The sequence below is a fragment of the Mus pahari genome, chromosome 13, assembly GCF_900095145.1.
Source record: "Mus pahari chromosome 13, PAHARI_EIJ_v1.1, whole genome shotgun sequence".
Lineage (NCBI taxonomy): Eukaryota > Metazoa > Chordata > Mammalia > Rodentia > Muridae > Mus > Mus pahari.
In genome coordinates this window covers 40,012,877-40,035,321 of record NC_034602.1, presented here as the reverse complement: position 1 = coordinate 40,035,321, position 22,445 = coordinate 40,012,877, and positions in this window count along the sequence as shown.

Genomic DNA, 22,445 nt, shown 5'->3' with positions numbered 1-22,445 from the left:
TGGGCCTTTTCTCAAACAAAGAGAAAGGCCTTTTGGCCTCCTATTTCTTCACAATGTCACAATGGCAAGGGCCAGGGCCACCTTCTTCACCTTGGCCTTCTTTCCTGTGAGAATCTTACTAGGTTGGAGGAAATTGTTGGAGGTATTTTGTTTTGTTTTGTTTTGTTTTAATAGTAATTTTTTACTTTTTAAAAATTTTAATTAATTAATTTTTACACTCCATATTCTATCACCTCCCCTTCCATTCTCTGACTGTTCTACATCCATCCTCCTCCTAACCCCTGTCTCCATATGGATGTCCCCACTCCCCATCCCACCTGACCTCTAAACTCCCTGGAGCCTCCAGTCTCTTGAGGGTTAGGTGCATCTCTGAATAAACACAGACCTGGCAGTCCTCTACTGTATGTGTGTTGGTGGCCTCATATCAGCTGTTGTATGCTGTCTGTTTGGTGGTCCAGTGTTTGAGAGATCCCAGTGTTTGAGATTAATTGACACTGCTGGTTCTCCTACAGGATCACACTCTTCTCCTCAGCTTCTTTCAGCCTTCCCTAATTCAACAACAGGTGTTAGCTGCTTCTGTCCATTGGTTGAATGCAAATATCTGCATCTGACTCTTTCAGTTGTTTGTTGGGTCTTTCGGAGGGCAGTCATGATAGGTCCCTTTTAGTGATGCTCCACAGCCTCAGTAATAGTGTCAGGCCTTGGGACCTCCCCTTGAGCTGGATCCCACTTTGGACCTGTCTCTGTACCTTCTTTTCCTCGGGCTTCTCTCCATTTCCATCCCTGTAATTCTTTCAGACAGGAACAAATATGGGTCCGAGTTGTGACTGTGGGATGGCAACCCCATCCCTCACTTGATGTCCTGTCTTCCTGCTGGAGGTGGGCTGTATAGGTTTCTTCTCCCTACTGTCAGGCATTTCATCTAAGGTCCCCCTCTTTGAGTCCTTAGAATCTATCACCTGCCAGATCTCTGGAGGGCCCCCCCAATCTCCTATTACCTAAGGTTGCCTATTTCTATTCTTTCTGCTGGCCCTCAGGGCTTCAGTCCTTTTCCTTTACCCAATACTATATCAGGTTCCCCCCAAAACACACTGTCCATCCCTGTATCCACTTTCCCTCCCAGGTCCCTCCCTCGCTCCCCACTTGTGATTGCTTTCTTCTCTCTCCCAAGTGGGACTGAGGCGTCCTTACTTGGGCACTTCAGCTTCTTGACCTTTTTGAGTTCTGTGGACTGTATCTTAGGTATTCTGCACCTTTTTTTTTTAATTTTTTTTGAGCTAATATCCACTTATTAGTAAGTACATCCCATGCATGTCCTTTTGGTTCTGAGTTACCTCACTCAGGATGATATTTTCTAGTTTCATTCATTTGCTTGCAGAACTCATGATGTAATTTTCATTACACTTTGCTGGATTGCTTAACATGAACTCATATTTCCTTGTAGAAGATGACCCTGACAGCTTTTGGTTTTTAAATCTGTCAATGAATTGTACTCTACTTGAGAGAAATCAGGATTAATTAATTATGTTTACTCTCTAGAGGAAAACTATCATTTTAATTTCTTTAATATACATTTTATAAGATTTAAACTGTGTGTGTTTATGCACATTTCTCTCATTTCTCTCTGTCTCAGTGTTTAGGATGGGCCTGGTGCTGTTTGTATTTTGATGCCAATTCCTCTCTCCTGGGAGGGGCTTTGGACAAGGAGGGAGTCATGTACCCAGGTGACTTCTTATGAACCAATCCCCTAATGAATAAAGGAGCCAATTACTGGACAAGTAGGTGGAGTTCCTGGTTGGACAGAGGAAGAGAAGGAGGAAAGAGTTAAGTCTTTTGGACTGGGATAGCTTGAGGTTTCTAGTGTCTCCCAGTTTCAATGGTAGATCCATCAGGATTCGCCACCAGAGTATTTGGATTTCATAAGGCTTACAAGATTAGGATTTTAGTTGTACCCAGAGATTGAGTTACTATTGTTTCTGAGCTAAGTTTGTATTTTCCTTCATGTGGTGGTGGTGTGTCCTGGTTCAAAAGAGAAGGTGTGGTGGCAAAGCATGGATTTGCCTGAGGTACAAGGTGCACCACAAAGGTCATGGAGGTTTTGAAGCACGGGGTTGACATGGTAGATACCTGAGAGTGGGAACTAAGTGATCTGGGTGGAGATGTTTCAGGAGCTCCAGGCCAAAGAGTCTCCAGGAGATAAGAACAGGCCGGCCAGACCTACCATGCTGAGAGTAGCAAGGCGAAGTGCAGGAACTTGCTGTTCTTTTAAATATTTCTCTCAGCATCTTTGTGTGTGTGTGTGTGTGTGTGTGTGTGTGTGTGTGTGTGTGTGTGTATTTGTATGTGTATTTGTGTGTGTGTGTGTGTGTGTGTGTTGTGTTGTGTCCATATGGAAGGAGTAAGATGTACATATGTTCATTCTCATGCAGATCAGAGAATAAACTCAGATGTAGTTTCTCAGGAATCATATCACCCCCCCATCCCCATTTTAAATAAGCTCTCTTACTGGCCTTGAATTCACCAAGTAGAGGCTAGGATGGCTGTCAATATAGCCCCAAGTCTCTCTGACTTCCTCTCTGCCATTCCTGTATTCAAAGTGCAAGCCACCGTGCCTATATATGTTGTCTCTGTGGTTGTGATGAGATTACAGCTACATGGTGACACATATGGCTTTACCTGGGTTGGGGGGATATGAATTTCAGTTTTTCACATTTGTTCAGCAAAGCCTTTATCCACTGGGCCTATCTCCATGCCACAAAATTGCTTGCTATTCTTTTGTCTTTAATATGCTAGCTCTTGGTAGTATCCACTGATTACACGCAGAGAAGCACACTTTGGTGACAGGAATGGTTTTTTCCAGCCAGCTTTGCATGGCTTGCCAGTTTTCGTTCAAGATTGCTTTGGCCATTCAGAATCTTTTGTGGTTCCACCAATCTTTTAAACTATTTTTAGTTCTATAAACATGTCATTGGAATTTTGACAGGGATTACCATGACTCTGTAGAAAGCTTTGTTTTATGCATATACTTTAGTAACCCCAGTGCACACCAGAGGACTAGACTTTCTTACCATTCAGTGTACCTTCTTTAATTTCTTTAGTCACTGATTTATGCATTTTAGATTACAGATCCCTGACCTCTTTGCTTAAATTTATTCCAAAGTATTTTCTCATAAGCTGGCTTTTGAGCTTTTATTTCAGATAGTTTCTTGTGATTGTACAAACGTGGCCCTGATTTTTATGCATTGATTCTATAGGCTTCACTTTAAATGAATTTGTTTTCTCATTCTAAAGAATTTGGGGAGACTCTTTTAGTGTTTTTTACACATCATCCAATGTTATCTGAAAACAGGGAATTTGTTCCCTTCCATTTGGAATTGCAAGTCATTCATTTTTACCAACTTTCTAAACAGATGCTCTTGCACATGTCTATTTGAAAGCAGGAACTTAATACAAAGATCAACGTCTTCAAGGTACATAGCAGGTGGCATACTTGTACGAGGCTGGCACCAAGCACTACTGGAGCCTGGAGCTGCTTACAAATGCTCAGAACATAAGCCCTTCAAATCGACTTCCAAATAAAAAGAGAAGCAGATGTCTTGCCTGGAGTTCAGACTTTACATGCATACCTGTCAGCTTATTTCTCTTCGCATCTCAGGAACTCAGAAGAAAAACTACTCCTCTCCCTGTGCCACCATTCCACATTTCCCTTCCAAAACAAAGCAAATCAATAAAAGTTAACTGTACAACCTAATATGGATATTTAATAAAGATAAGGAGAGTGGGCCTGGGTGGCAAACAGCACTTTAAAACTTAATGCATCAGTTTTCTGTTTTATGCTCAAGTTCTGCACCACTTTCTTTCCTGCTCCATAAACCTGGGGTGTAGAAGCAAACATAAAGTGCATTCAAACACTTCATGTGTGAGTACATAATCACAGAATGAAAATGAACCTGAGAAGAACAGAGTCTGTGGCAGTTAATAATTTTGGCATTGGGAGATTTGTAATTGTCCTTATGGCTATCTTCGTAGCCTTTTCTTGGAAAAATGTCAACAATCATACAAAATTAGAGATGATTATGGACTTCAACATTTCCTTCCGCTGACTCTGTAGAAATTTGCAAGCCATATTTAATAATCCTTTACTATTTCTGTTTTCAGCCTATGATGTTTTAGCATTTTTTAATAAAAGATTGATCTGTAAATAACTTAATGGTTTTGATAATAGAAATTATAATATATAAACTCTTTATTAATAACTGATGTGGAACATAAAGACATAATTAGTCTTAAAGAGCATGATAATTCATTAATACTATCAATTATATTATTTGCCTAATATTTCTTGAATAGTAATTATGCCAAATATTTTTCCACTTGCCAAGGTAAAGTTAACAAGTTATTTTAAAAATGGTATATTGTTAGAGTCCAACATGATAAGCGTCTTGGATTGTCAATACTAGTTATAAATTTGGAAACTATACATACATGATATTCATAAGTGACATACCTATTTCAAGGCTAATTGGGCAAGAGGTGAGAATCAGGAAAGAATCTATAAAGTTTTATCATAATTCTTGATAAACATTTGCTCTTTGATTCATGCTAATTCCACTCATTCCATTTTGCTTTTTTCTACACTAGCCCAATACATATTGAAGCATACAATGAGAGATACAGCCTACAGTGGTATGCATTAGAAAGCAGGAATGGATACAAGGGTCAGAAAGAGGGAAGTGTTTGGATCTTCTATAGGCATCTTGTCATCCACTTACTAAGGAGACCCTGGAGTTAATACAACTCCAACAGATAACATTTCTTCTGTTAGAGAGGAAATGGAGAGCAACTTGAAGAATGCCAATTTTATTGGACTGGGAGGAAAGTCTTCAGCATTCATTATTAGTGAATCCCCCCCCTCCCAGTTTACATTCAGTATAATGGAAAGGGTTGAGTTGACTTTCGTATGTTAAAGCATACACCAGAGGAGCTGTTAGGTCCTCTGATACTTGGTGGTACAATGCAGAAAGAACTTTGATTTTCTTTCATCACTATTTCTTATTCAAAGCCTAAAAGAATAGATAGAATATCATAGGTTCTTAGTATTTGAGAGGGAATACCGTGCCCTTAAAATTTGTAGTCATAAAGGAATCAAGTAAATGGAGTCAGAGATGTCTTTTTCTATTAACAAAATGGTATGTACTGGATGGTTAAGCATAGGTCTTAGTCAAAGGGACTCATTAGTATTGCCAAATTACTCAAATAACCCAAATATGTTTTGCTGTGACTTCCTTTGTTCAGGCTCTTGCAGAAAGATGGTAGTAAAAGGAAGGCATGGTTCCCAGCTCTATCAGAAAACTGGCAGTGTAGTTATGGTACTCAAGAGATTTTTATGCCGAGACTCTGTGTTTCAACAATCAGGAGGGAAGTCCTTTCCTCAGTGATGAGTAGTGGAGAGTGAGCAGAAGGCTAAGTGTTCTCCCCTGGAGGAGGTTCCTTCACTTGGAAGGAGAAATGAGCAGAAGCTATATATCCTGTAGGCAACATAAGTAGGCATATTGCATTAAATATTGAATGGATCTGACCTCATGTGGAGAAATGTGGAGTTTATAACATATGAGAATGGCAATCTATTAATTCAGCAGCTGAGATTTGAAATACTATTTAATAATTGAACATACACATTAAATTCATATGTACTTAAAATGACCTTTTAAAAGAATATAAAAATGAGTGTTATGTTAATTTAATAGTAGTACAAGCCATATATAAAAACAATGTGTGTAATTGAAAAGGAAGGTAGCATCGCTTTTAAAAGGGGGATCCATCCCATAAACAACCACCAAACCCAGACACTAGGCAGATGCCAACAAGAACCTGCTGACAGGAGTCTGACATAGCTGTCTCCTGTGAGGCTCTGTCAGTGCCTGGCAAATACAGAAGTGGATGCTCACAGTCATCTATTGGATGGAACACAGGGCTCCTAATGAAGGAGCTAGAGAAAGTACCCAGGGAGTTGAAGGGGTCTGAAACCCCATAGGAGTAACATCAATATGAACTAACCAGTACCCGCCAGAGCTCCTTGGAACTATACCACCAATTAAAGAAAACACATAGTGGAACTTGTGGCTCTAGCTGTATATTTAGCAGAGATGGCCTAGTTGGTCGTCAATGGGAGGAGAGGCCCTTGGTCCTGTGAAGGCTCTATGCTCCAGTATAGGGGAATGCCAGGACCAGGAATGGGAGTGGGTGGGTTGGGGAGCAGGGGGAGGGGGAGGGGATGGGGATTTTCTGAGGGGAAACTAGGAAAGGGGATAACATTTGAAATGTAAATAAAGAAAATATCTAATAAAGATTTTTTTAAAGGTCTTTACATTAGTGGTTCTTAATTGGTTTTAGAATACTGGGTAATCAGCCCTGAAATCGTACATATTTGATCAATACTAAATAACCTCAGCTGTGTGTGTGTGTGTGTGTGTGTGTGTGTGTGTGTGTGTGTGTAAAAGCTAGAGATTTCTCAATTAAGGGCATGGGAGGAGTCTGAAGAAGGAAAGGGAATGGAAGGAAATGATGTAACTATATTTTAACAACAACAACAACAAAAACAACAAAATCCTTTAAGACAGTTCTCAGTTTATCTAGAACAGTATTTGTCAAGCTTGTCTAAAGACCCATTAATTCAGTACATTACCAGGAATTAAGCTTTATAGGTGAGGATGAGGAATATAGATGTTTCAGAAGGGAAGATAGTCACATAATTATTGTAGAGAGAGCAACCAAGAGGAAGCACTTCCCATGAATCACATAGAAGAATATTTGGCCAAAGTCACTGTATTGGGGAGGGATAAATTAAAACCTAGAACTTGTTGTACAGATTTAAGTCATTAGAAAAAATGAGAAGCAAGAAATTTCAACATTTTCAAGGTTGAGATGTTTTGAAAAACTGGTAAATGAAAATATCTTTTTATTCTTTTATTCTATTTTTGAGATAGGGTATCTCTGTGTTGTCTTGGGACTGGCCCTAAACTCACAAAGACCTGCCTGCTTCTGCTTCCTGGTTTCTGGGATTAAAGGCATAAACCACCATGTCCGGTCACTATTTTTGTTTCTAACAGCATATAGTGGATATTAAACAGAGTAAATATGGAGGTCAGAGGACAACTTACAGTAGTTGGTTTTCTTCTCTCAAAATATCCTCGTTTTGCTTATGGGATTTTGTATTCTCTATTCAAAACCAGAGGAGGTCTAAAAGAAGATGCACGGAGGAAATATTAACTTCAGAGAATATATGACAAAGGGTTCCTTTTCCTCACATTCTGTCACATATGTATCAGAAATTCCCTCTAAACACCACCTTTTCATCTGTGAATAGGATCATTAATACATAGTTTTCACCTGTATAAAACAGTGAATACTGATAATACTATAATTGTGAGTCGTTATTATCATGGACTGCAGACCTAGAGTTCTTATCTGGACTTGCCAGTAATGCTTACTTAGCTGGTAACAGTCCCAAGGACAGGAGAATAACTGGCGGAGTTAAATGTGTTCACAAGATGAAACTGTTGTCTTGATAGAAGAGTCAAGCACAAGTTGAGTCTGAGATTTATCTTTGGTTTTTTGTTGTTGTTGTTGTTTTATTTTTATTATTATTTAATATTTTTCATAGTCCAATTGCCAGTCCCCTACTGGTCTTCCCTCTGACAGACTCCCATCCTTCCTGTCTCCAAGAGGATGTTCCCACCTCCACTCCATCAGGCCTCCCTACTTCCTGAGGTCTCTAGTCTCTCAAGGATTAGGTGCATCTTCTCTCACTGAGGTCATATCAGGCAGTCCTCTGCTGTATATGTGTTGGTTACCTCTGCTGCATGCTGCCTGGTTGGTGGCTCAGTATCAGAGAGACCTCGGGGTTCAGGTTAGCTGAGACTGCTAGCATGGGTTCGTCCTCTTCCTCAGCTTCTTCCAACCGTTTCCTAATTCAACCAAAGGGGATACCTGCTCTGTCACTGGTTGGGTGTAAGTATCTACATTTGATGCTTTCAGCTGCCTGTTGGGCCTCTGGGAGGGCAGCCATGCCAGGCTCCTGTGTGTATGCATAGCACAGCATCAGTAACATCGTAGGGCCTCGAAGCCTCCCCTTGAACTGGATCCTAATTTGAGCCTGTCACTAAACCTCCCCTCCCTCCGTCACTTCTCCATCTCTGTCCCTGCAGTTCTCTTAGTCAGAAACAACTCTGGGTCAGAGCTCTTGACTGTGGGATGGCAACCCCATCCCTCCACTTGGTGCCCTGTCCTTCTACTGGAGATGGACTCCACAAGTTCCCTCTCCCTACTGTTGTGCATTTCATCTAAGTTGTGCATTTCATCTAAGGACCCTTTGAGTCCTGAGCTTCTCTCACCTCCCAGGTATCTGTATATTCTAGGGATTATTACTCAGCTATTAAGAATGAGGACATCCTGAGTTTTGCAGGCAAATGAGTGGAGCTAGAAAATATCTTGAGTGAGGTAACTCAGACCCAAAAGGACATTCATGGTATATATTCACTAATATGTGGATATTAGCTAAGACACAAACAAATAAACAAAATCCCAAACAGGACAGAATACTCAGGAAACATTCCACAGATCTTAAAAAGGCCCAAGGGCCTAAGGGACCAAGTGAGGATGCCTCAATCCTACTTGGGAGGGAGAAGAAAGCAATCACGCGGTGGAACAGAGAGAGGGAATGTCCTGGATGGGAGAGGGGACAGGTAGGGGAAAAGGGGAACATGATTAGGTATTGGAGGTGTACACAGGAGTGAATCCCTGTGGGCCAGCAGAAAAAATGGAAACAAGGCAACCTTGGCAGGTAGGAGTGGGAGTTTCATCTTTTTAAGGCTCATACTGGATAGAATGAAGCAAGGAATCTAGAATGTGAGGCCTGTCTGGGCTACATGCACAGAATAATTCAGCAAAGATAGACAGAGACATACAGGCAGGCAAACAGAGAGATAGACAGATGTCAGATATCAGACAGTCAGAGAGAGAAAAATGAGAGAGAAAGAAAATTAATTAAGACCTTTCCTATGACTATTCTGTCCCCAAATAAGAATTTGCACCTCAAAGGCAGAATGAAGATGCCACATTACCTTTTGTTCATGGCCTTTTGTTGATTTTTGTTATTATTATTGTTGTTGTTTCTTATTTCACTTTGCTTACTGACTTGCAATCATTACTAACAGGAAGTAAAACAGAACAAATAAGAAATTGTTAAAATGTAAGATCTTTTGGTATGTTAGGTTATGGAAACAGCATGTGAATTCACCTGTTTATGCTATATCACTATTGATAATTCTCAATGAGACTTTAATTGCCCTAATTTCTGTTCTGAATGTAGAGCCTGGGATCTGTGCCAACAGTTAGTTCTTTGCAAACCATCATAAAAATATATTTGTGTTTTGATTTGCAAACATGTCCCTTGCTTAATTGGTTCACTGCATGGAGTGTTAGTGAATTATACATCTTGTTATCTTCAATTTAATCATAAATTCTAATGAATGTCCTTACTGAAAAAAATTGCAGTAACTAATGGCAATCTGAGGTAAATGAGACATTTAAAAATATCAAATTTTAAAGGTAAATTATTTCTATTAAATAAAACTTTTATTTCTAAATTTTGAGGTATTACTGCTTAATAAATAGTCTCTGTGATATTTTAGGATTAGAATTAAAGTTTTTAGTAATTCTTATTATATTTCTTTTTTGCCAGATAACAAATACTTATATCATGTAATATTTACCTTTATTCCTTTAAAAATATAATAATTCTTACAAATAGCAATGAAAGTGTTTATTCTAGCTATGCAAACATCGAGTAGCTGAAAAATGATATAAACCAATTTAAAAAGGAGTAACACCATTCTTACAATCTCCCTTTCTGGAGTTGAATAACTTCTGAAGTCTCTCACTTAAAATTATTGGGATCAGTAGCTAATAGCCTATTCTTTAGGGTAATATTTTAAACAAGTACATTAGAAAAATTGTAGAATAGTATTAGAAATGATTTAATTATTAACATACTTAACACAAAATAAATATATTGTGTCTGTGAGACCAACTAAGACATTTTACATTTCATATGTTCACATATTGAAGATGTACACAATTCATTGATATTAAACTGGTAAATTTGGAATTTATGAAGCTATCACAGTAAATGTGCTTTAGAACAGTTCTATTGCCCACAGAAAGTCCTCTAATCGCTCATCTGATTCCCCTATGCTTATCAAACACATGGAACTTTCAGGATTGATTCTTTTGGTGAATTAGCCTTTGATTTATGAATACTTCCTAACTTCTTATGGAAATCTTAGTATATGCTAGAGTAGAATTTCAGAAATTCTTGCCTGGCTTCATGTTTTGTATATCTAAGCCAGAAGTATTTTATCTTCCAACTATTGTGGCAGTAGACATCATTATTAATATCTCAAAAACAAACAATCAAAAACCAACCAACCAACCAAACAACTAACTCTGGTCAAATATCTGGTGAGTATTTGAGAAGGTACTTACACCCAGTTTCTGACTAAATGCCATTTTCCCTTTCATCTATGTTACCTAAGGAAAGTGGGGTCTTTGAGTTATCAATCTTGTCAATGACTAGGTCATCATACATGTATATAGGTCTTGGATTGTATAGGTTTTGACTACCTAAGATCTTCCTATTATGATGTATCTCTTTAAATTGGCTTCCAAAAATGCTAAGAATTGGTGGTTGATGGTATGGATTGGTGGGTAGAGGCACTTGCTTCCATTGAACCACACAACCTGTGTTCCATCCTGGGAATTCCTATACTGTGAGAACAGAACAGACTCCCATAAGTTATCCTCTGTCACATGTGTTCCATATTAAACACACATGCATGCATGTGTGTGTGTGTGTGTGTGTATGTGCATGCACATGCACACAAACACACAAATAAATGTAAATAAGTAAATATAAAAATCAGAAGAAGGAAAGTGCTAAGAACCCATGACCCAGATGGAAACAATCAGGTAAAGTGTCGCAGCAGAGCAAGGACTTGAACAGCTGAAAGGAAGCAGGCAGAGATACCAGGGAACCTGTCTCCACACTTTTCCTGTCTGCATCGTCTGGACTCTGTCTCTGCCTAATAGTGGTTTTCCTTTCATTCTGAACAAAATCTTAAAATTTTGAAACAAATGCAGCATGGATTTCTGCTACATTAAGGACATTGATACAGTGATTAATGATGTAGTAGGGACTATGTGTAATGGTTGGGAAACGAAAACTGCTCAGGACACAAGAGAGCAGCTGAGACAGGGAAGAAATTGTTCCTCAGTGTACAGTTAGATGGGTCATTGCAATAGTTTGGGGGCTATTTTTATTTTATCCTGTCTGTTTAAATTAAATGGGAACCCAGATCAAACTATATCCAATATTTAACACTGGGTGTTAGTGAGTTTATAAAAATAATTTATTTACAAATACTAACATGACAATGAGTTTAGTTTACAACACAGAATCAGGCATTTATTGTTTGCCCTATATCAGGAACAATTCTAGAGGCATAAGTATTTCACTGAACAAAAATAAGACAATTGCTTGCTTACAGCAGAGAGAATTCTACATGAAACAAATAATTAAACAAGAAATAAATATAATGCAGTGGTAGCTACATAGTGTGTTATGTTCCTACCAATTGTTCAGTGATCTGATGGCAGTTGCTGGAAAGAGGAGGAGGAGGAGGGAGGAGGAAGAGGAGGAGGAAGGAAGGAAGGAAGGAAGGAAGGAAGGAAGGAAGGAAGGAAGGAAGGAAGGAAAGAAAGAAAAAATAGAGCATGATTGGGAAATAAAAACTGCTCAGGGTACAAGAGTCTCTGACATTATGTATATGAAATTGACCATGTTTTAAAGATAAATATAAAGCATCGACATTCAGAAACTGCATGTTCAACAATATTTGAGTCTTTATAAACACCCTTTCCCCTTGCAGAGGGAAGTAAATGGGCTTAAATGACTTGCAGTTATGATTATAAAGAGAAGTTATGGGGAGACATTTCATTTAAAATGACCATGGCCAATTTCATTTTATTACTTGAATGTGTGTTAGTTTGAGGGCATGGATATGTTCTGTGCTTTTCAAGGTTCCTAGGATGATGGAGCCAATGGGATTTCAGAAGCTACATATATTTATAAACATGATGGACTAATTTTTGGGTTGATACTCTGAAATTGAACATTATTTTTCACTATTTAAAAAATATCAGAGTAGAATTTAAGATAGTGAAATAATTCTTAAGAAAGGAATCAGGTGAAGATCACAGGGTTTATGAATACCATTATGGAATTTACAGGTCCTGGGTCAAATGTCATGACAAGGGTAAGTAAAATGTAGTATTTGAAAAATAAAAGAACTTGCTTTTTAAGCATTCAAACTGTTTATGACTTTTCTATACTAGAAATGTTTGCAATGCACAGCATATAAAAATCAAATGACTTAGGGGATTGAAACATGATAGTGTGTCTCTAATGTAAGAAATATATAATGGACCACATGAGGTTATAAGCCCGGTCATATCTTCTTGATTCTTGGGCCCGTACATGCTTGCATTTTCCTATATTTGCTACTATTTCTCTTGTTTCTCTATAATCCTTTAGAAGAACTATATAAATCTACAAAATTGTAACTGTAACCTAAATAAATAGCTAACTCATATAGTAGCAACTTTTTTCCATTCATTTACATAGCTATCCTCTCAATGAAAATTTGCTCCTCAGAGACAAAATAAAAAGATATGGCTATCTGTTATGGAATGAACTTTGTGGGCTACTCTCAAAGTCCGATGTTTCAAAACTAACCCCAAATGTAACTGTTCAGAAATAATTTGTGAGGAAGAAACCAACTTTTAAAAACTTCATGATGATAGATCTTACCTGTACTAACTTGACAACTGAAGGAGGAGGAGGAGGAGGAGGAGGAGGGAGAAGAGGAGCAGGGAAGGAAGAGTGTGGGACATTGGGCTATTCACGGACAGGCTGGTCTCCAGTCCAGCTGAGGTCTGAAACCTGGAAGGGTGATAATTCACCTGTATGACACAGTAGGTGTTCTCTCATGCTCCTGGAACTCCGGATCCTGCCTAAGTTACCGCTCCCCAGAGCCCCCACAAGCATGGCTAGAAGTCACTTAGGCAATGTCCCAGGCTTCTGACCTTCAGGCTAAACTCCTCCCCAGTTACCTAGCAACAGTAAGATAAGACAGCATACTTTAAAAGGGGCTGCTTGGCCTCTCCTTGCTCTCTCACTTCTCTCACTCTTCTCTCCTCTCTCTTTGTCCTGTCCTGTCCTGTCCTGTCCTGTCCTCTCCTCTCCCTCTTATTCTCTCTTTCTCTTTAGACCTCTCTCTCTCTCTCTCTCTCTCTCTCTCTCTCTCTCTCTCTCCCTTCTCTCTTTCCCCCTGGATTTCTATAATATAGCTCTAAAACCATAGACAGTCTCTGCTCATCAAGATCCGCTGCACTCACTCTTGCCAGTGTGGGAACCTCTCTTCCCTCTTCCCTCTTCCCTCTCTCCTATAACCCCGGGGCTTTAGGAAAGTTACCCTGGGACTCCCAGGTTGGGCTGCCCCAAAGAGTGGGAGGAGGCTTGGATGGCCACCCTGGGTTTAGTGGAAAGCGTGTGGCAGCCCTCCCATGCCCGCCTGACCATAGTATAGGTGGAGGTCTGACAGGGTGTGGGTCTTTTCCTTCCCTTCTTTCCCAGGGCCCCCTTTTTTTAGCTCCCACAGAGGAGGAGAAAGAAAAGGAGGAGGAGACAGAAAAGGAAGAGGAGAAGGAGACGGAGGAGGAGGAGATGGAAATGGAGGAGGCAGAGACATTATAGGTTTTTGGTTGTTGGACATAGCAGAAAAGAAGCCCTATGTAAGCCAAGAAAAAAGCCAAAGGAGGCTAGTTATAAGATTGACTGGTCTTATTATCCCAGATTCCAACATCCAGAATTTGCCTAAGTCGTCTAATTTATAGTATTTTGTTATAGAATTCTGGGATTGCTAATGCAATATAGATATTATTAATGATTTTTGGGTTATGATCAAAATCTGTAATGACCCAGGAAGAGCATTGTTTATCACATACAAAGCTTTCTATAATTAGAAGAGATGTAGAGTGCTTTTCTTTCTTTTTTTCTACCTTTTTCCCTCTAATGTATTTATATATCCAGTTACATCCCAATTGCATCCCCCTTCCTCCCAGTTTGTCTATCACCTGGCTCCTTCTCCCACACCTCTATTTCACCACTGAGAAGGGGGAATGTCCCCCCCCACCCCACCCCAGGTACCAACCAACCATTTTCCACATACACTCTTATCACTGTTGCATACAGAATTACAGAGAAAAAATCTTAGTAAAGAAAAAGGTTTGATTCACTGTTGTGAATGCTTTACATTCAAATAAGACAATAGACTCTTCTTTACCTTCTTTATGAAGAAGGGATGCTTCATGGTGTGTGGACAGGTACATTCGAGACCTAAGAAGTTATTGCAGCCTCAAACAGAATCACAGAGTAAAAGACATCAGTAAGTGACAGACTTATCCCCTTTATCACACTACTCTCTGGGAATGTCTGGGTAACACATTACTCTTTTGAGAATGACAGGGTCACAGGTCACAGGAGAAACAGCTAAGGATCTCCAATTCCTACATCTTCCTGTTTCCTGAAGGTTTCTTCAGCCTTTATATACACATGGTATCTTGGATATCAAGTATTTAATTACAAAGGTTCCTTAGGAGACACTAGTTATAATCAAACTGAGGTAGAGTAGTTGAGTAGAGATCAGCCAGGTACTGAGTTCTATTGTGTGCCTGCACCTTTCCAAAGACAGCAACCTTCTAGCCCTTTCTCCATTCAGACCACTGTACTCAATGCTAAGAACTGTTCAGAGATTTCAGTTTCTTTCCTCTGTGTCAGAACTCTAGGGCTAGATATACTTTTTCATTAATCTAATCCCCCTGCACGATACCTGTGTTCATTCTAGAGAGGGGCTGGTTGCTGTTAGTATGTGTTTTACCCAAAGACGCCAGTATGAAAACAAGTTCTGTGCAGTGATCCTAGCATGGAGCAGAGATAGTGTCTCTAACATCACTGGAAAGTGAAGACCTGAGATAATGCCTCTGGTTATATTCTGCTTGGTAGATAATAGCATGTCTATATGCACCTCTCATCTTATGATTGTTTTCCCAGAGCATCACTGATAACACATACCCCACCCACTGGTGATTGAAATGTCACTGTGCACATTATATAAGATGTACACTTATTCTGTTATTTTCATTCATTCATCCATTTACCCAACAACCCATTCATTCCCTTACATATGTATACTTTGTGCTTCTAGTGCAGCAATCTTGCTACCAGACACTTGAGGTGCAACATTGCAATAATTGTGTGCAGGGATGAAATGGAGACAGAATATAAGCAAGAAAATTGTCAATGTCACTTCACTCACAAGTGTTCTGAAGGCAAGAAACTGTGATACAAAAGAGAACGGTGTTGGATAGAGAAGGATAGAATGGAAGTTTAAAGATGAGAAAGGACTGGGGACATGGATGAGGAGAAGCAGAGAAGAAACTCAGGTGATAGGACAACACATGCGAAGGCTATGGGGTAGCCAAGGGCTTCATTTTATCGATGATCAGACAAGTTGTTGATGTGACTGGAATATGGTATACAGAGTGGAAAGTAAAGTGAGGTTAGACATTCTAGATCATGTTGAGAACTTTAGATTTTCTACAGGAAGCTATTAAAGGATTTTAATTAAATGAGAAAAGTGTATACATGTTTTCAGTTGCTTCATAATTTATATGTTTCAAAAATGACTCTGTAATCTGTATAAGAGCCAGAGGGATGGTGAAGCGAGCAAGGAGTAAGTTGCTATAATCCAGGTATTGCACAAGAGGTCCACAGACCAACTTGCTACCAATATAGAGAGGGAATAAAGGCATATAGACTTGTTATGATTTGATGATACAAGTAAAGAAATTAATCATGGATTTGGTGTAAGAAAAAAAATGTAAGAATACCTTCTAATTTTGAAGTCACTAAAGATAGGTTATTGTGCTGTTAATGTGGTTGCAAAGATTTGGGAAGGAACAAAAGAAGAGGCAAATTAAAAAGAAGTCTTTGTTTCCTTTCTTTCCATACTACATGAAGTTTTAAGTGATTGGTAGGTATTGAGATAGAGAAATCAACGAGATGTTGGACCACAAGAGAATAAAGCTCAAGTGATCATTGGCTCCCTAAAGCAGTGAGAGCCATGGAACAGTGAAGTAGAGAAGGGGAATCAGCCAAGTCCAGGACTGAAGTCAGCTGTACACCTTTGTACAGAGGGCAAGAGAAAGATACCTGCAAAAGGACAGTGATAGAGAAGCAACAATCACAACTGATTGAGGAAATTAGGCAAAAGAAGACTATGTTACAAAGCAACACTGTGTTCCATGGAGAGGGACTCACAACCACAAGTGCTGAGAACATGGCAGAAGAAATGACCAGAGAAGAGATTTCCAATGTTTGATTAACCATGTTATGACAGGGACACTCCAAAAAGGTCTCATAGGTGGTAATGGAAGCCAGAATGGAGAAAACTGAAGCGACGCTGCCGAGATTGTGAGATTCTCCATGTTGTAGTGCCAGAGCCTGATTTACACTTTCTGGACTTACTCTGTTTACTATACCTCACAAAATAAAAGAAATAACATGAATTGGCGGGGGCAGGGGGGACATGGATGTATCATGCTGAATTTTCTTTATTTTTTCAATTTTTTTATTAAATATTTTCTTCATTTACATTTCAAATGCTATCTGGAAAGTCCTCTATACCCTCCCCCTGCCCTGCTTCCCTACCCACCCATTCCCACTTCTTGGCCCTGACATTCCCCTGTACTGGGGCATATAAAGTTTGCAAGACCAAGGGACCTCTCTTTCCAATGCTGGCCAACTATGCTATCTTCTGCTACATATGCAGCTGGAGACACAAGCTCTGGGGGTACTGGTTAGTTCATATTGTTGTTCCACCTATAGGGTTGCAGACTCCTTCAGCTCCTTGGGTACTTTCTCTAGTTCCTCCACTGGGGTCCCTGTGTTCCATCCAATAGATGGCTATGAACATCCACTTCTGTATTTGCCAGGCACTGGCATAACCTCACAAGATACAGCTATATCAGGGTCTCTTCAGCAAAATCTTGCTGGCATATGCAATAGTGTCTATGTTTGGTGGCTGATTATGGGATGTATTCTCCGCGGGGGGGGGGTAGTTTTTGGATGGTCCATCCTTTTGTCTCAGCTCCAAGCTTTGTCTTTGTAACTCCTTTGATGGATATTTTGTTCCCTATTCTAAGGAGGAATGAAGTATCCACACCTTGGTCTTCCTTCTTTATTTTCTTGTGTTTTGCAAATTGTAACTTGGGTATTCTAAGTTTCTGGGCTAATATCCACTTATCAGTGACTACATATCAAGTGACTTATTTTCTGATTGGTTTACCTCAATCAGGATGATATCCTCCAGATCCATTCATTTTCCTAAGAATTTCATAAATTCATTGTTTTTAATAGCTGAGTAGTATTCCATTGTGTAAATGTACCACATTTTCTGTGTCCATTCCTCTGTTGAGGGACAACTGGGTTCTTTCCAACTTCTGGCTATTACAAATAAGGCTGCTATGAACATAGTGGAGAATGTGTTCTTATTACCAGTTGGAACATCTTCTGGGTATATGCCCAGGAAAGGTGTTGCTGGGTCTTCCTGTAGTACAATGTCCAATTTTCTGAGGAACCGCCAGACTGATTTCCAGAGTGGTTGTACAAGCTTGCAATCCCATCAACAATGGAGGAATGTTCCTCTTTTTCTACATCCTCACCAGCATCTGCTGTCACCTGAATTTTTGATCTTAGCCATTCTGACTGGTGTGAGGTGGAATCTCAGGGTTGTTTTAATTTGCACTTCCCTGATGATGAAGGATGTTGAACATTTTTTGAGGTGCTTCTCAGCGCTTCGGTATTCCTTAGTTGAGAATTCTTTGTTTAGCTCTAAACCCCATTTTTAATGGGGTTATTTGAATTTCTGGAGTCCTGCTTCTTGAGCTCTTTGTATATATTAGATATTACTACTATATCAGATTTAGGATTTATAAAATTCCTTTTCCAGTCTGTTGCTAGCCTTTTTGTCTCATTGACAGTATCTTTTGACTTACAGAAACTTTGTAATTTTATGAGGTTCCATTTGTTGATTCTTGATCTTACAGCACAAGCCATTGCTGCTCTGTTCAGGAATTTTTCCCCTGTGCCCATATCTTCTAGGCTTTTCTCCAGTTTCTTCTCTATAAATTTCAGTGTCTCTGTTTTATGTGGAGGTCTTTGATCCACTTAGACTTGAGTTTTGTACAAGGAGATAAGAATGGATCAATTTGTATTCTTGTAGATGATAACCGCCAGTTGTGCCAGCATCATTTGTTGAAAATGCTGTCTTCTTTCCACTGAATGGTTTTAGCTCTCTTGTCAAAGATCAAGGGACCATAGGTGTGTGGGTTCATTTCTGGGTCTTCAATTCTATTCCATTGAACTACCAGTCTGTCGCTGTAACAGTACCATGCCATTTTTTCACAATTGTTCTGTAGTACAGCTTGAGGTCAGGCATAGTGGTTCCACCAGAGGTTCTTTTATTGTTGAGAATAGTTTTTGTTATCCTAGGATTTTTGATATTCCATATGAATTTGCAAATTGCCCTTTCTAACTCAGTGAAGAACTGAGTTGGAATTTTCAAATGCAAGTTTTAGAATTAAATGGAAGATAAAGAGCAAACACCCCTGCCACTGCCTGCCCCTTAAAAAAAAAAAAAAAAGAAAAAGGAAAAAAAAGAAAAAAGAAAAAAGAAAAAAGAAAGTCATATCCTGAGATTCTGCTATCCTGATGAATGTTTTTTTGTTTGATTGTTGCAATTTTGTGTAGCAGATAGCTCAGGATGGCCACCTGTTTAGTATGTAACTGACAACAGCCTTGAGCTGACGTTCCTGATTTCACCATCTGAGAATTAGGACTAGAGGCATGTGACACTGTACTCAGTCCACGAGTTGCTAGAGACTCACCACAGGGCTCTGTGCTTGCAAGGGACGTACTCCACCTACTGTGTCCCATCCCGGCCTGTGCTACGCCTGCTCTAGCTTCTCACTGTTACATAAACCAGTGGCTTGACATTCTTTCTATAGAAGCAGAAGACTGATTATAAATTGGCACTTGTTCTTGGATCTCATTCTCTGTTGATTGACAGACTGGTTCCTTATAAAATGTATATATTTCATGAGACAACATGCATTTGCCATCCTGTTATATTGTAATTGTTCTCAGACTTTCTCTCATTCAATCAGAAAAATACATTTTTGTTGTTTAATTGTGATGCATTCTGGGTGCCGGAAGGAGAGAGAAAGGACTTTTAAGATTTTTTTTTCCTAAAGTTATTTCATGTGTTCTGTACAGTGAGTATAACTGTCTTTGACTAGGAGTGATGAAGAAAAAGAGGAAAGAAAACAGCTTTGGACTAATTAGCTGAAACACTTTTATTTTTTCCTTTCTCACAAGGATACATTTAACATTCCCTTTTATCATCTTTTGTTTATTTCCCCATTTCAGTTTATTGAAAGTTCGTGCAGAGAGAGAGTGAAGATCCAACCACAGAACACTTTTTATGGGGACTTGTGGAAACTTCTTTAAATGTTTTCCTTTCTATCTTGGGGACTCCTAAAAATAACTTGCAGGTGGGCAAGTCAATTCAGAGCCAAACTCTACCTCTGTTCTTTATTACAATATTTCTTGCATTTTTTTAGAGAGCTTTGCAGCTGATATAGAAGTTTTTGATTAGTTTTTTTTGTATCTGTAGTTTTCCAGAGTTATTTTATAGGCCTATATAAAGTCCATAATCTTGTTTTTATTATAATTTTATTTTTTGTAAATGAACAATGAAGTGGAATTTGGATATTGAGCCAAATGCTATTTTCTTCCCTTGCGAAAAAAAAAAACGGTCTCTGGTTGTTACTTGATCCTGGACTTGAACATCAAAGGTTTGCAGAAAACCTCTGTGTTGAGAGAGAACATGGGATGAGGCAGGCATCCCACCAGACATTGTGATGGTGGCTTATCTAAAGCCAGAGATTTGGGGGTTTTGTTTTAAACTGAATCATTCTCAAAGTATGGCAAACATTTCCAAACTCACGCTTCTAGTCCTATCAAATGGTTGGGTTTTCTGTGCCTATACCCAGTTTTAGAGGTGAACTTGTTTTTGTTGTCCTCAATCACCATGCCATCTCAAAGTTTCTATAAACACATTCATTTGCATCCTTTAAATCTGAATGTTGCTCTGTATTTTAGAATGGGCCCTTTAATTTGAAATGACTAGGACTGAAGACTTCTCAGCTCACTGTTGCTTCATGCGACGTGTTAAAGCATTATGACTGTGTCGTTGTCATGAAGCCGGTCAAGCAATGTGGTTAAAATTAATATTTGTTTAATTCTATTTCCTATAGTAGGAGACATATACATCTGCTTATACTTAGGAAAGACTTACTACCCTCAGGATTGCTGCCATCTAAATCAATAAAATGACTGATATTATTCTCAAAAAAAAGTACTTACAGAATTACTTACAGTCAGTAAACCTGGGGGTCAGGGAGGAACCTTACATTCAAGTCAAAAGACTTGTGCGATTAGGGCATAATGCAAACAAACAAAGATGCTGTTTGATGAGTAGGTTTAAAAATATTGGCACCATGTGCTTTATGTTCACATGGAAATGAGTGAAATAAATGATGTCTCTATATCTTAGCTCATGGACATTTTGTGGGATAGTAGATCTGTCCTTTCTCCCTAAATTTTCTCTAAAACGCTGATGAACTTCAAATATAAGACATGGTTTCTGTGTAAGGTAAACTTCACATTGTAAAAAAGCATGCCTAGCTGGACCTACACACCCATGGCTATTCCTTCCTTTAATGTGTGTTTTTCCACATCCTTTTTCAATAGGACGTAAGTGAGCATTCCCTTTAAAAATAACACTTTAGTTTTAAGCTTTTATCTATCACAGTAAGAGCTTTTAATAATTATTCTTAGGGTGGGTGTTCCTATTATTTGTGTTTTTCAATTATAAATTAATTCTCTCTGCAGAAATATCCAATGAGTTCTAGGCAGGAAGGCTAACAGATCTAAGAGTTGCATCAGAGGGGATCACTTTTGAATAATTAAACAGATATAATGCACATGACAAGTTTTAGTATACATAGTGTTATTCCCTTTATGTGAATACTTAAAATCTTGCCAGACTGATGGCCACAAATGTGCTCGCTCATCGTTTCCAAATGCTCTTACATGGTGATTAGCAAGGAATCCTCTTGTGGATATTTGCTGCTTGCATTTGGACAATACTCCTTTCCTAGCTTTCAGTTCCTAATCTTTACTCTCTCCTGTCTAGATTATAACATATTCTAGGTGTCAAGTCCATTTCTTTGCAGCTTGGAAACTTTTACTTTTTTTCTCAATTCATTGTTTCCCTTCTCCTTCCATTAATAGTAATTTTTAAAATGTTGGCCTTTAGTTTGTGATCTGAGGCAAGGCACTTGAATATTTGGTAAAATGATGTGGGTCCATTTGTAAAAATAAATAAATAAATAAATAAATAAATAAGAAAAGTAGCCAATTGGGAAGCACTAAATAGTCAGTAAATTCTTTAGGTAAATATTCAATCAGAAATAATAAATGAAGGATAATTATTAATAGGTAATAATAATAATGCGCCTCTCAACCATTTACCAATGTTTATTATGCTTTTGTGACTATGCCTGGGCTTATGTACTTTTAAACATCTGGTTAGTAATTGTGAAAAGGCTATTGAAGTAGCCAAAATGTATAGATTGAGTATAAAAGCAAAGGTCTCACATGGAAGAAATATTTTTGTTTGACCAACTCATAGAATCAGCAAGTTGGCATGGGAAGTTGTGTTTGAGACATAATAGACAATGTCCCTGAAGGTGATGGTTTTTTATGCTGAGGTTTCCTAAAAAGCTTCAGGGCCCACTGCCTCTCTAGTAGTATCTCTTCACATTTTCCATTTCTTCTTTCCCTCACTCCCTCTCTCTTTTCTTGTTTGACTTCCATTCTTTCCATTGAATTCAATGTTTTCTCTTATTAACATAAAGTAACTCTTTCTAGTTCTTTTTTACTTGCTATAATTTGTCCTTTTCTAAATTTTCATTTTGTGTTCTTCATTCACAAATAAACATCAACATGTGTATTGGGAATGACTACCTGGGAGTTAGCAAGATGAGTCAGCACTAAGAATGCTTGCTGGTGAGCTTGACAAGGAACGTGAAGACTAATTAAATGGTGTGTGTGTGTGTGTGTGTGTGTGTGTGTGTGTGTG